The sequence below is a fragment of the Miscanthus floridulus genome, chromosome 9 (assembly GCF_019320115.1).
Source record: "Miscanthus floridulus cultivar M001 chromosome 9, ASM1932011v1, whole genome shotgun sequence".
In the NCBI taxonomy this organism is placed as follows: Eukaryota; Viridiplantae; Streptophyta; class Magnoliopsida; order Poales; family Poaceae; genus Miscanthus; species Miscanthus floridulus.
The window spans coordinates 129824609-129840695 of NC_089588.1; the positions used below are offsets into that span (position 1 = coordinate 129824609).

A 16087-nucleotide genomic window follows, 5' to 3' on the forward strand; every position below is an offset into this window, starting at 1 on the left:
GGTCTTTGAATACTATATGGGGATCAACAAAACCAATTTCATTGCAGCCTTCCTTTCTGAGCTCTGTCATTGTAAATCTGCATATATATAGTACTTGTTAGGATAATTTATATGCATATGCACACATATGATGAGTTTAATAATAGATCGAAAGAATTATTACTTACAGGCAATAGCAGCTAATGATAACTTTGTCCAGAGAGGTAAGGTGGCATAGTTGATGAAATTCTGCAAAGTCAACATACATAACATCATCGCCACGGAACCAATGTTCGTCTCTAATTCTGACACCAACGCAGAAGTCTCCACTGGTAGACGCCTGCATGTACCACTTGTTTAGCAGGTACATTTGCGTCCCCAGATCAGATAAGGCTTGAGGGTTGTATAGACTCTGGCCTAGTACAAATTTTTTCTTCCAAATATCAACCTCCGCCGCACTCTCAATTTTTCCATCACCAAACATCTGGTAAAGGTCGAGACCAGTCTCATCAAGAAATTCACCAAGGTGATCCAAATCGACATCCGGAGGTATGTTTGCCTGATGCATTAATCCTAAATTCGAACCATATTCATTACCAACAACTAGCGGGGGGATTGATTGGTGCGCTTGTTGTCCGAGTTGGGCAACTCCTTTCCCTGCCCGCTTCTTTTTCTGTGCCGCCTCAATTGACTTGGTGAGAGTGCGGTCATAGTCTGATAACGTTGATTTGGACGGCTTACGAGATTCCCGCTGTTGATGCTGGTAAGAAGTCACCTTTTTTCTTAAAATATCCGGAGCTACGAAGAAGTACGGTTTCTCTGGGTTTCTCCTTGCTTCTTGATTCATTTTAAGTTTGTCATAGAATCTAGACATGTCTTTTTTATATGCATCAGTTCCTTCTTCCTTCTCTTCAGATATTATTTTGGGAATAGCCTTTGGTTTCACGGTGGCTTTCTTTGCAGGCGGGGACTGATTCTTCGTTTGAGGGGCTGGCCTCTTGCTAGGCTTCTTGGTAGGCGGGGGCGGGGGAGGCGTTGGAGACCTCCTTGGAGGTGTTGGCAGCGGCGTTGGAGACCTCCTTGGAGGTGGCGGCTGTGGCGTTGGAGACCTCCTTGGAGAGGGTGTGGATGCAGCCTCGTCTTCCAACACAATGTCATCGTACAGAGCACTATGATGATCTGGCGATTGAACAATTGGATTTAGGTTGGGGGAGGATCTGCTACAAAAAAAGGAATGACATATTATTATGAGCAGATTGTTAATTATTTAAGCCAATACAAATTAATGATGTAGTGTTTTCATCCGCACGTACCTATGGTGAGGTAGTTCAGAAGGAGGTGGAGCCGACATCCCTGGAATGATGATGTAGCGCTTGCGCCATAGAATGAATGTCTTCTCCGCTTCTCCTAGAGTCTTCTCGCCATCACCTCCAGGAATGTCAAGAGGCAAATCACTAAAACCTTTTTCAGCTTTATCTACCGAGATGGTGGCATATCCTTCTTGGATTATATTCCCATGAATCCTTGGTGTCTTGGTTCGGTCGATAGGATTAACAAGACCGATAGCCACCTTGATTGTGGAATTCTCCTTCGGAATGTGTAGCTCACACGTTGTACAAGGTTCAGTGACGTCATCCACAGGGAAGCGCAGTCCTGTGTCCCCTTGATTTGGTATCTCCGTGGAAGCGCAGCTGCTTTTCAACTGAACAGATTGGCTAATGTTGATTCCTGGCTCTGATGCCTGCTTGCTTGCACTCACTGCTATTTGCACTTGCCTTTTGATTTCCTCCTGCATTCTCGCTTCAAGGTTTTTTTCCCGCTCCTGTGCTTCACGCACCGCTTCCTCCAACCTCTGGAGCCGGTGTGCCTCTTCTTCCTTCTTTCTCTGGCGACTTCTGTAGGAAGGTCTGTCCTGAGGGAATCCATGCTCCCACGAGACACTTCCTTTGCCTCTAGTTCGGCCACCATGTTCAATAGTCCCGATGGCGTATGTCAGCTCATCCTTCTCTCTGTTGGGCCTGAACACACCACTAGCAGCAGCTCTCTGAGCATAAAACAATCTTTCTGCTGCTTCTTGCAGTCTTGCGCCATAAACGCACTTCCCTGTCTCCTGGTCTAGTGTTCCCCCATGAGCGAAAAACCAATTCTTTGCACGTTCTCCCCACTCGAGTGATTCTGGTCTGATACCCTTGGCAAGAAGGTCTGCTTCCATTTTGTTCCACTTCTTAATGGCAGTCGGGTAGCCACCTGATCCCAAGGTATGGTGGTATGTCTTCTGTTGGGCATTACGTTGGTTCTTTATCACCCGACTCACACCCTCTTCTGAAGTCTTGTACTGTACAAACTCATCCCAATAGGGCCTCTGCTTTGAGATCGGGCCTGGGACAGTAAAATCTGGTGCTATGTTCTTCTTGACATACGTCGTGTATAGGTGTTTCTTCCAAGTCTGAAACTGGGTGGCCATCTTCTTCATTGCCCAATCCCTAACTCGCTCCTTCAATTCATCACCATCTATTATATCATCATAATCATCTGTTTGGAGCGTGAAATGTACCAAGACATCATTCCAAATTAACGCCTTGTCACGATCGGAGACAAAACTGATATGAGGAGCATTGGTCTTCTTCTTCCATTCACGGGTACTAATCGGGAGCCGGTCCCGTACAAGGTAACCACAGTGGTGCACAAATTTCATTTTATTCGGCCCCCCCGGTTCTCCTGTATCCACATTGAACTCCGAGATGATGAAGCGACCCTCCAATGGCTTTTTGGGACCTCGAACATTTTTACTCTTCGTTGTAGTTGTTGATGTCGATCCAGAGGGCTACAAAACATAAACATTATTTTTAATGTCATGAGCACACATAAGACATATGATAATATATATATATAGCTAATAATAAAAAATATATACTTGGCCAATATGTTGTTGCTCATTTTGTTCAAGAGCTAAGTACTGACTCCCGTCATCTACATCCTCTTGCACGTTATTTTTAGCACCATCATCGCCGGCAACTTGAGTGCCAGTGTTGATCAAATTCATCATCAACTCCTCCTCATCCATATTTCTCGGGTCGGCCATCTAGCTTCAAAAAACAAAACCAATATATAGTACGTCAAATCTTTGCTTATTACATGCGTAAAATCTACAAACAATATGCATTATTAAATCTTGCCCCTCGATCACGGACGGAATTCGCCACACTAGGACGAACTACGTCGGTACTAGGGCGAATTAGGGCACGAGAAAGGGCGGTGTGACAAGAGTGGCGGTGCTCCACTCCGCCGTATATATGTCTGTACACATGGGTGAACGAGGGCGGCGGTGCTCCGCCGTATACATAGAAACGCATGGACGAAATGCATATGAATACAAATGACGTATATATACGTGTCGGCGCGGTGGCCGGTGTGCTGACGACGATGACGTGAGGCGGGCTGGCGTGCTGACGACGACGACGACGTGAGGCGGGCCGGGGCGGTGTCGGTGCGTGATGTTGTGATCCTATGTACCATGTGATCAACCATGTAGTCATTCATCATATGAGAAAATTCTATGTTAATAATATAAGTATAAGCCATTATGAAATGTAAGTATACGTGTCTTATTGCTCATATAACCATTACTATTTCCGAAATGATAAGAATTTATTTTCTTCTTCTACAGGCGATCTCTGATGCTATGATATAAAGTTTGAAGATAGTCTTCCTGGAAAAAAATATGTAATGCTCATATTACTTTAGCAACATTAATATATTATATCTGTATATTCAAAGTTCACAAATGAAGAAACATGTGATATTTTTGATAAACTAAAAAACGCTTAGTTTATAAACTGGGTATCAAAATTGAGTTCCTATTTGACCATTATATATCCTACAACAAATCCTTCAAAAAAAAGACCCTACATGAATATATTTGGATAAAATTTCGTTAACAAACATTGATCTATGAAGATAGAAAAAATTCTTCTATTGAAACTGCATCTTGAAATAATGGCATATCATATAGTGATGAATATATGGCGGTTGATGGGCTGGATCATTAGCGGATGGTTCGTAGCGTTGTTTCCAAATAATATATAGCGTGTTTATTATACAAGCCATGGATTTACATCGATCTAATTAATTTCTAAAGTAATTTCATTGGTGATCCTTAATTATACTTGTCATTTAGAGTTCCAAATATTCAAAACTTGCCTTAAGATATATTTTTATTTAAAATCATTTAGAGTTCCAAATATTCATTTTTAGTTTCTATAGATTTTGTGATTCAAAATTTGGAATTTTCAATCGACCTCGACCGTTGACATGGCTTACACCAAAGTTGTAGTTTTCGACGTGATCTATAACTCGGCAGTGGAGGGCTCGGACGAATGTACAAAGAGATCGACGAATATATCACCTCGAAGCTCGGCAGTGTACGTGCTGGAGGGCCTCGGGCCGGCGCGGTGGGGCAACGCGCGGTGGAGGGCCTCGGGCGCGGAGGAGGGCGCGGTGGAGGGCCACGGGCAAGCGCGGAGGAGGGGCACGGGCGCGCGCGGTGGAGGCCGCACGAGGAAGAAGACGGCGGCGCCGGTGTCACGGAAGGCGAACGGACGCGGCGCGAGGTCGAAGAAGAGGCCGGGCGGCGGTGTTCGACGAGGAAGAAGACGAGCAGATCGATCTGCCAGGCGCTGGAGGTTATATAGCAGAGGAGAATTACTCCCGGTGCCAGCCACCAACCGGGAGTAAAGGTTCCTTTACTCCCGGTGCGTGTTACCAACCGGGAGTAAAGGTATACCTTTACTCCCGGTTGGTAACACGCACCGGGAGTAAAGGCTTTTTTTGGCGGGCCACGAAACTGCAGCCCACCTTTACTCCCGGGTGGGCTTCCCACCCGGGAGTAAAGGTGGCCTGCAGTTTCGTTTCCCGCCTGTTTTAAGCAATAGTCTTGTTAAATACAATAGAAATGCAATAGTTTTTATTAAATACATAGTAAATTAAATAAAAGGCATAAAATTATTTTGTTAAAAATATGAATTTTATTTTTGTTTATTGCACATAGGAAAAATCGATAACCTAACTTTTTTTATTTTTTGTTAGAATTATAAAACATAATGTAACTAATATTTATTATTTCGTTAATGCAAAAATGTAGTGTTTAATTAAAATTATTAAAATTATTGGTTTTGGACAGGAAATTTGTTTTCACATCATTTTAACGTTAATATTTTAATTTTTCATCACTCAGTATCCTAATTTACCTTTTTGAGAGAGAAATCCCACCAAATCAAACATTGATTTAATTTGAAATATGACATAATAAACATCTGAATTCACAATTATTACATAATATCTCAAACACACACTATATTAAATCACTATATCATCAAGTGGGCACAGCAGTGAACTTCTTCTTTACGTATGTCCCTTGGTTATGATCGCTTCGTAACCATGGAGTGTCCTCATCATTTACCAAGATGCTAGGGTCTTTGTTCACTTTGAAGGGCGGAATTCGGTCATCCTTTTCATATTCTTCTGACATGTCCGACTTGTCCTCAATTCCCACGATGACTCTTTTCCCTGAAAGAACTATGTGGCGCTTTGGCTCTTTGGTTGAGTCATTATCGTTTTTCCCTCTTTTTGGTTTGGTAGACATATCATTGACATAGAACACCTGATTCACATCCTTGGCAAGGACGAATGGTTCGTCTTTGTACCCAATATTACTAAGGTCTACTGTTGTCATTCCATACTCGTTGTCTACTGTTACTCCGCCTCCGGTCACCTTGACCCATTGGCACTTGAACAATGGGATCTTCAAAGTAGGTGCATATTCTAGTTCCCATATTTCATCTATGCGTCCATAATATGTCTGCTTATTCCCATTCGGGTCTGTGGCATCTATGCGGACACCACTGTTTTGGTTGGTACTCCTTTTATCTTGGGCTACTGTGTAGAATATGTTCCCATTTATCTCGTACCCTTTGTATGTGACGATATGCCATGATGGTTGCATAGCCAATAAATACAGTTGCTCATGGATGCTCTCATCACCTTGACATTTTTTTCGCAACCAACCGCCGAAAGTTTCCATGTGCTTATGCGTAATCCAAGCTTCAGTCTTGCCTGGAAACTCGGATCGTAAGAGATCCTTGTGTGTCTCAATATACGGATCTACCAAAGAGGAGTTCTGTAGAACTGTGTAGTGCGCTTTATTGAAATAATCATCATCCGTACCAATATATGTTTTCCTCCCTAGTGTCCCCTTTCCGCTTAGTCTCCCCTCATGTCTCGATTCAGGAACACCAATCGAGTCAAGGTCGGGAATAAAGTCAACACAGAACTCAATGACCTCTTCTGTTCCATAGCCCTTGGCGATGCTTCCTTCTGGGCGAGCACGGTTGTGAACATATTTCTTTAGGACTCCCATGAATCTCTCTAAGGGGAACATGTTGTGTAGGAACACAGGACCGAGAGTGAAAATCTCCTTGACTAGGTGAACTAGGAGGTGTGTCATAATATCAAAGAAGGAAGGAGGGAACACTAACTCAAAGCTGACGAGACATTGAACCACATCATTCTGTAGTTTAGCTAGATCAGTTGGATCAATTGCCTTCTGAGAAATTGCATTGAGGAATGCACATAGCTTTACGGTGGCTAGACGTACATTTGGAGGTAGAATTCCTCTTAATGCAACTGGAAGTAATTGCGTCATGAGAACGTGACAGTCATGGGACTTTAAGTTACAGAATTTCTTCTCTGTCACATTTATAATACCCTTTATATTCGAGGAGAATCCAGATGGTACCTTGATGTTGTTTAAGCATTCAAACATGATTTCCTTCTCCTCTTTGCTTAGAGTGTAGCTAGCAGGACGTAAGTAATGGCGTCCATCATCTGTCTTCTCTGGATGCAGGTTGTCTCTTTCTCTCAAACAACGCAGGTCCTGTCGTGCTTCAAATGTGTCCTTAGGCTTTCCATACACACCCATAAAGCCTAGCAGGTTCACACAAAGATTCTTCGTCAGGTGCATCACGTCGATCGAGCTACGGACCTCCAGGACTTGCCAATAGGGTAGGTCCCAAAATATGGACTTTTTCTTCCACATGGGTGCGTGACCGTTAGCGTCTTTCGGAATAGGTTGGCTTCCATGTCCTTTTCCAAAGACGACTTTCACATCATTGACCATATCGAGTACATCCTCACCGGTTCGGTTGCGAGGCTTGGTCAGGTGGTCTGCTTTCCCTTTAAAATGCTTACCTTTCTTTCTTACGGGGTGATTTGCAGGAAGAAATCGACGATGGCCAAGGTACACGACCTTTCGACGTTTTTTCAAGAATACACCTCTAATATCACCGAAGCAGTGTGTGCATGCATTATATCCCTTGTTTGACTGTCCTGAAAGATTACTTAGAGCAGGCCAATCATTGATTGTTACGAACAACAATGCTCGCAGATCAAAGTGTTCCTGTTTGTACTCATCCCACACACGTACACCTTCTTTATTCCACAAAATGAGAAGTTCATCAATAAGTGGTCTCAGGTACACATCGATGTCATTGCCAGGTTGCTTCGGGCCTTGGATGAGCACAGGCATCATAATGAACTTCCGCTTCATGCATAACCAAGGAGGAATGTTGTAGATACTTAGAGTAACAGGCCAAGTGCTATGACTACTGTTCTGCTCTCCAAAAGGATTGATACCATCTGTACTTAAAGCAAACCTTAAGTTTCTTGCGTCATTTGCAAACTCCGGGAATTCTCTATCGATTGCTCTCCACTGGGACCCATCAGCAGGGTTTCTCAACATATTGTCTACCTTACGGTCTTCTTTGTGCCATCGTAACAATTTTGCATGTTCTTTGTTTCTGAACAGACGTTTCAAGCGTGGTATTATAGGAGCATACCACATAACCTTGGCAGGGATTTTCTTACGTGGACGTTCGCCCTCAACATCACCAGGGTCATCTCGCCTGATCTTATACCGCGACGCATGGCATACCGGGCATGCATCCAATTTCTCGTACTCTTTGCCACGGTATAGGATGCAGTCATTAGGACATGCATGTATCTTCTCTATTTCTAGCCCCATAGGACAGACAACTTGTTTTGCTTCGTAGGTAGTGGCGGGCAATTCATTGTACTTCGGAAGCATCTTCTTTTGGATTTTTAGTAACTCTCCAAATCCCTTGTCAGATACACCATTCTTTGCCTTCCATTGCAGCAATTCTAGTGTGGTTCCCAACTTTTTCTGCCCTGCATCACAAGTTGGGTACAACAATTTCTTGTGATCTTCTAGCATCCGCTCGAACTTGATCTTCTCCTTTTCACTTTCACATTCTCTTTGTGCATCACGAATGACCTGACAAAGATCATCAGCCGGCTCATCTTCTGTGACTACCTCTTCTTCAGCTTCTCCCATTGCAGTATCATTGAAGCACGCACCATCAGGAATAATATCATTGTCGTCCCATTGTTCTTCTTCATCTTCTTCCATTACAACACCGGTTTCTCCGTGCTTTGTCCAACAAATATAGTTTGGCATGAAACCCGACTTGAACAAGTGTGAATGAAGAGTCCTTGAGCAAGGATATTCCACCGTATTCTTACATATGGCACATGGGCAGCACATGAAACCGTCGCGTTTGTTTGTCTCGGCCGCACGTAATAAAGAATGCACGCCGTCAATGAACTCTTGTGAGCGGCGATCAGCATTATACATCCAATGACGGCTCATCTGCATTACATGACATAAATATCATATTAAAACCTAGATCATAATTAATTATTTATACAACATGCGTGCCACCACAAAAGATACAAATTTATGAAAGCATCGCTACAATGTAGACAATCCCAACTACCACTAAAAGAACTAAAGCTAAAATACATTTCAGGAGCACAAGGATTTCGCGACCAATCTCAACTAAAACAGACAGATCCCCCGATTGTGCAACATCTTTGGGCTTCTTCGACTGGATCACTGCCTCATTAGCCGCCGTATCTGCCTGTTGTGCAAGATATTTTTGCACGAGTTCAACATACTCTTCCTCCCAGTAGAAGCCTGAACATCGTCCACTGCCATCCCACTGAAATTAAAACAAAAAACTAGAACTTTAATCACAACCATCATGAAAATAGGTATAAACTAACCATAATCATTAAATACGATAAAATAACTCACATTGCGATCCGGACACTTGTAGAAGATACGATCCTTGTTGGGACCCTCCTTCTTCACTCGGTACTCCATCACAATCTTCATCTCATCACGACACTTGCCGCATGGAATGAGAGGAAGGCCCGGCCTAAGTCGCTTTGGAAACCCATGAGAGGCCGAGGACCCGGAAGCAGTTGCCATCTACTCTCTATACTCATTTTTTAATACACTATAAATTTCTTCTTTTATAAACAAATAAAATTAACAAACTATAAAATTATCTAGATCTCTAAACAATGATATTTTTAATGGTCATTGTGTTCTCGTCTTTTACTGCGGCAGGTAAGTAATTCATATGATATTTCCGCAAATTAACAGAAGAATGGGAATGTACACACATAACAGACTACTACGACGATATCGGGACGTGTGAATAAATAACCATCCGTACTAGTTGACCTTGCTTACGTGATCATCTCGGCGAGCATTTCTCCACCGGACAGCACCGTACTTGGTCAAGGAAGAGCTCCGATTCTATGAGGAAGGGAACACGGTCTCCCACGACCGTTGTCGCTCTCCCTCGTAGAATCAAAGCTCCTCCTTGATGTCCGTTACCGCTCGACAGAGAACATGCTTGCCGAGCTGAACACGGTCCGCAAGTTCAACTAGTACGGATTTTCTATAATTTTCTAACTATTTTCTAAGTTTTTATTTATATATACTACGTTTAGGTACGGTGATTGACAGACTACTACGACGATATCGGGACATGTGAATAAATAACCATCCGTACTAGTTGACCTTGCTTACGTGATCAGCTCGGCGAGGATTTCTCCACCGGACGGCACCGTACTTGGTCAAGGAAGAGCTCCGATTCTACGAGGAAGGGAACACGGTCTTCCACGACCGTTATCGCTCTCCCTCGTAGAATCAAAGCTCCTCCTTGACGTCCGTTACCGCTCGGCAGAGAACATCCTCGCCGACCTGAACACGGTCCGCAAGTTCAACTAGTAAGGATTTGCTATAATTTTCTAACTATTTTCTAACTTTATATTTATATATACTTTAACCTTCTTTCATGTAAATATGCAAGCTTAAAGTGATTTTGAGCTCAAATTGCTTACAAATGAAAAAAAAACCACAATAAAGAACCATAAATATATATAGTGAATAAAATGGCATAAGAAAATGGTAAAAAATGAGAGTATGAGATTGGTAACCTTTACAACTGAAGAATCGACGGAGGAATCGAAGAATGGATGGAGGAACAATGGAGGGAGGGAGGAAGCAAGAACACTACTGCAGTGAGCTTCAAAATGTGCTGAGCTCGGGCTCGGGGAGGAAGGAGGAGACGGCCGATTTATAAAGGGAGAACATTTAGTCCCGGTTGATAGATCCAATCGGGACTAAAGGTAACTTTCCAACCCCGGGCGCAGTCACGACCCGGGAGTAGACCTTTACTCCCGGTTGGAGCCACAAACCGGGAGTAAAAGTATACCTTTAGTCCCGGTTGGTGGCTCCAACCGGGACTAAAGGTCCCTGCCACCTCTGTCTGGCGCAGTAGCCGTTGGGCAGGGACCTTTAGTCCCGGTTGGAGCCACCAACCGGGACTAAAGGTATTTCTAGTCCCGGGGGCAAAAAATTCCGGGACTAGAGCCCATTTTGGCCGAGGATCAAAGGTCTGTTCTCTACTAGTGTTTATATTGATTACTTAGATTCATATGCATAATGTTGGTGTAGAGGCAGGATCAGAAGATACCATAAATAATGTTGTACATGCTTCCTTTTGGCAGGTATTCTTCGACGAGAAAAATATGAGTTTCAAAACACTCTTGCCGCCCCCATATCAGTTCGTGGCCATATCCCAGAACTCTTATTATATAGGTGTTATTCCCAGAAGGCTCCACATCCTTGCTCTGGAGCTTTGATGCAATACGAAGTTGAGCACTCAATCGTCCCAAAAGAAATGGAGGTGGATCTTGAAATTGCTTTATGCAACCATGAGTCCATCATGCAGTACACCCTGAAATTTATAAAATCAAGATAAGTATAATTTTCATTAGGAAAATAAAGCTATAAAAGAAACCATGTGTCCATTAAATTAGGTTGGTAGCTTCTATATACAATATGGAAAATAATTTTTGCGTAAGAAAGTAGAAATGTGATAGGTTGCATTTTATGTCCCACGAGTGGCCGAACTGATGCAAATGAAGACATACTTTAAATTGTGTCTTCACAAGAGATTATGCAAATAAAGGTGTAGGTTTTTAATATATTGCTTATTAAATGTTCGATTGACGACGTTATCTGTTTTTTCATTGTGTTTTCAGTTTGTAAAATTTTTCTCGTAGAAAATAGCATGCCAAGCATATATATATATGCAGTACCTTGTAGAAAATACCAAAGTCACTTGATCCAATCTTATTTTTCTCTGAAAAATTATGTGTAGCATCCTTCAACTCAGATAAACTGAACTTTGTTAAACCTGTTACATAAGTAACATATACAACCAACGTTGTTTAATTTAGATTTTGTAAGTGTGCAAGTTTGTTCGAACCAAGAATTCTTTGTAGGATAGTAAGAACACAATTTGAAAGAGAGCTAACTACCAAGTGATAAACATTGATAATAATACTCCCAGTCTCCCATTTTTATGTACATTCTATATATTTCCTTTTCAAGATTTCAACATATGGCATTGACAACAACTAGCTTTTTATTAACATGTGCTGCTCCCTCTGTTCCTATTATGTTTGTTAGTGACAAACAAAAAGGTACAAAGGGAGTAATATATTTAACTATGTTTTTATGAAAGCTTATGTAAACAAGAGTTCTACTATTATAATATGGATAGAGCCAATATTGGTATTGTTTAAAGAAAACTATTATAATATGGATAGAGCCAATATTGGTATTGTTTAAAGAAATCAACATATATTTGATCAAACATAAAGATGCTTTCTATGATGAAACTAACTTCCTTATTACCTAACCACTGATGCATGAATGGGAGTTGCCAAAAATACACACAAAAGAAATTGCAACCATACCTGGTAACAAAGGAGGTCCCTCAGTTTCTCCTGGCTTATTTTTTCTTTCATCATATATGCCGCTGCAGTTCAGTAACGACAAGGACACTTTTTATATGAGTAAAATAATTAAAAAATTATCCTACTGCACTCAAATACACTAACAATGTACATATGGAAATGTTTTATGGCAATATGAAAGTAGAAGTGCTCCAATAAATATACCAGATAACTAACCTTGCATCTTCTGCTGAAGCCATGGATGCAGAACTAGTAACAGGCAACGGAACCTCTATAGGACTCTACAATAAAAATAGTAAATTATGAAAAAAATACAAAAGTTGTCAACCTAATCACAGCATTTCATGTTTAGGATGTTTTATCATGACCTATATATCATTGAGTATATCATCATATGGCTCCGGAATATCATTGTATATATCTTGGGCAAACAAATTAATAATCAGGTTGGCTTGCTACACTTAAGTAGTAACTCAAAAAAATCATTAGGTTTCCAAGAAATATATGGATTATTGTCAAATGTTACTTTTATGTAATTTATAGAGCCATGCACACAAAAGCAGTTTATCATATGTCTGCTTACTAATTATTATGATATTCCTCTACTATGCGGTACTACATTAGAAGTTATGGAAACAGGTATTATATTGAACGTTACCTATTTTGTTTTATTATTGAAATGGAACTTTAGAGTCCATTGTGCAATTGCTAAAATAAAATACTCTTTTCATCTTTCTATGATTTTCTTTGAACTCAGCAGAAGTTTTCAATGAGGCACGAGTAGGTGTTATGATATTTTTTTTATTCTGTGGACACTTGCCTAAGTAATCCTGCCTAAATAATCCTGCCCATGTAGAATTATTTATACAAACGATGTGTTGTGTCATTCTAGTAGTCTTTCCCCACAACTAGTGTGTTTGTATCTGTGTGTGTGGGTGGGGTGGGGGGGGGGGGGGGGGGGGGGGTTGTAGAGAACCAGAAGATTATCTTGTTGACATTCTTGTTGTATTACAAAAAACAGGAGGGTGCCATGTCATGTACATATTGATAATATTAATGAATTTAAATAAAAAGAGATAACATTAAAAAAACGACATCAAGCAAGAAAAATCTAGCCGATCACTAATTTGAAGAAAATGAGTCTTCTTTGCCTGGTGCAAAAGGAAGGGAGCCTTTCTTAATTTGTTATGAACAGTGGCTAAAGTCCGAGTAACATTGCTATTCTACTTGCATTCTTATTCTTATCCTTGCTATAAAGATGCGCAAATCTTTTGCGTATTTGAGAACAAAATACATACATTTTGGACGACAGATGAATTACATCATGTATATTGAGAAGGAAAAGTGTAAGTAACTAAGAAATCGTACCTGTAAGGGGGAATCATGAGGTACAAGTGGAGCGTCTGTACTTGTGTTGTGAGGACTAGAAGGAACTGGCGACAGTGGTGGTAGTTGCGGTCGTGTGGGTGGAGGATGGGGCTGGTGCTTAGACACAGGAGAAGTTACATACGTAGGAACAGAAAGTGATGGTGGTGGTGGTGATGGAGGAGGTGTAGTTGCTGGTGGTATGTTTGTAGGTATACGAGGAGACGGTGGCAGCAGCGGAGGTTGTTTCGCCGGATGATGAGATAGGTGTTTGGACTCAATAGGAGCTACATTTGTGTGAGGATGGGAGTCTGGTAGTGGTGATATATGTATAGGAGGAGGCTCCAGATTATTAGGTACATCATCTGCAATAACAGGAGCATAAGAAGGAGGTTCTTGTGTGGGAAGACAAGGAAGGAGACCATTACCAGCAACAGCATCAGGTGAACGAGAATGTTCGGTGCTAAGCGGAAGATCTTCAGCAACAGCAGGAGGATGGGATCGCAGATGTCTGGAGAGGGGACGAGTTTGATATGTACGAACGAAAAACACATTTGAATTCAAGGAACTTTGCTGGCCTTTTGGTGCCACAAAGACTGCCGCCGCGGCATGGCTAGCAAAGATGGCCAGCATCATGCCCTGTGATATGTCATTCTTTACCTGGCTCAGCTTCTTGGACATCTTCCCGGCCTTGCAGCAGTCACACAGGATGTTCTTCTTCTGGCAGGCGGTTACTGCATCGTTGGCGCGGCTGACGGCATCCCCAAGGTCCTCCAGAGGGCCGCCCACCACCCGGTGCTTCATCATCTCCGACTCCTTCAGCAGGGACAGCAGATCACTGACTCTGCAGTCTGCACACAAGCTTCCGTATGCCAAGGCATTCCTCCTTGTTCTCCTTAACTGTCTCTACGGCATCTTTGATTATGATGGCGATTTCGATGATCTTCTGCACAATAGCCACTGGATCGGCCATGCAATCTATCTCCGTCCTCGTTTAGAAATTAATGCAATCTAGCAGGCACAAGGGGATTTAGCAGGCAATGTAACCAATTGAGCAGCAACAGCCGAAGCAATTAAACATGTAATTTAAGCATGCACTAACCTTGTTGGCTCTTTTTCTTTCTACCGGATCACCTGTCACTCACACCAAGCGAGGTTGCGCTCTTCTGTTCCATGGGCACCAATGCAAGCTAGCAGCCTACCTGGTGCAACGAAGAATACATGCATGTATACAGCAACTTGTGTATCTGGGAAGGAATCCATGGATGGCCCAATGCATGCAAAAGACAAAAGGGCTAAAGTCAGGCCTTGTGCCAAGAATACGGTACGAAAGGATTGAGTGACAACAAAGAAATGCATACTCGTATGGAATCTTAAGGTTGAGTGAGGGATTACACTAACTAATGATTCTTCTCAGGTACTTTAATGAAAGGGAAGGTACTACTATTAGTATAAACCTTGAAGTACCGGAGATAAGAGCCTTTCGGCTAGCTTAGATATTGTTGATGGACCACCTGTCCACCTTTCTGCTCCTTGATATTTGTTCATCAGAGGATCAGAGAGAACGAAGATGCTTTAAGTGTGTCAGGTATTTGTTCACCTATTTTATTTGCAACCTCACTTATTAATAACTACAGAAGAATGCAACAAAAGCTCACAGGGTGACAAAGTGGTAACGGGCCAAGGACATAGGGTCAAACCTCATCAGGACATACCGTACCAGAAGCAGAGGGCAGCAAGTAGTAACGACAGCAAACAGCAAAGGACACTGTTCACCACGCGTCCACGCTGGAGATAGCACATTACCACTTACTATGTGTTAAGACAAAACTCTAGTACTTTTATACTATATATCTTTTACTCAATATTCCCTTTTACATTTTATTAAAACATAGATTTTACATCTTGGACTCCACTCTTACTAACTGCACTAGAATCAACAGTTGCTTTATATTGCACCACGGCACTCAATTTCTTCACTTCTCTATATCAAAGAGTTATTTATAGTTTTTTACATGTGAAGTTCTTAGAATTAAACTACTAGTATTGATATGTCATAAGATTCATTAGAATGTATAAAATTATCCAAATTAACAACATACAAAAATTACTTTTATAAAGTTTAAATAAAACTAAACGTGAATTCATAGTCATAGGTAGGCTGTTCATTAAGGGCAATCGATGAACTGGTAAATTATACGTTTATCGCTAATGTATGTACATGGTGACACATAACATTTATGTTCATTACTTTGAATTTAATAGTGGAGGGCCCTAGTAATTAAGAAATATATAAAGTTTACTTTATGGTTATTTAGTTCTTTTAGTCAATAGCAGCACATTGATAATTTAGACATTCATTTGAGACATATTTTAGTTTGTGTTTTATATAACAACAGATGTGTGCAATTTAGATGCAAATTAATGGGTTACAATAAATTGTCAAACTTGGGTGTTGTGGCGGCAGCTGTGGCTCGCTAGCCATAACGAGTACGGCAGCGTGGTAATGTGCTATCACGCGTGCGATGCCTTGTGCCGTGTTTGCAAG

At 41.6% G+C, this 16087-nt stretch overlaps 1 pseudogene; it reads right to left on the reverse strand.

The window, feature by feature from the left end:
* LOC136480924 (proline-rich receptor-like protein kinase PERK8) overlaps nt 1-14512 on the reverse strand; it is a 91354-nt pseudogene extending 76842 nt beyond the window's left edge.
* Nucleotides 14513-16087: the final 1575 nt, after the last annotated feature.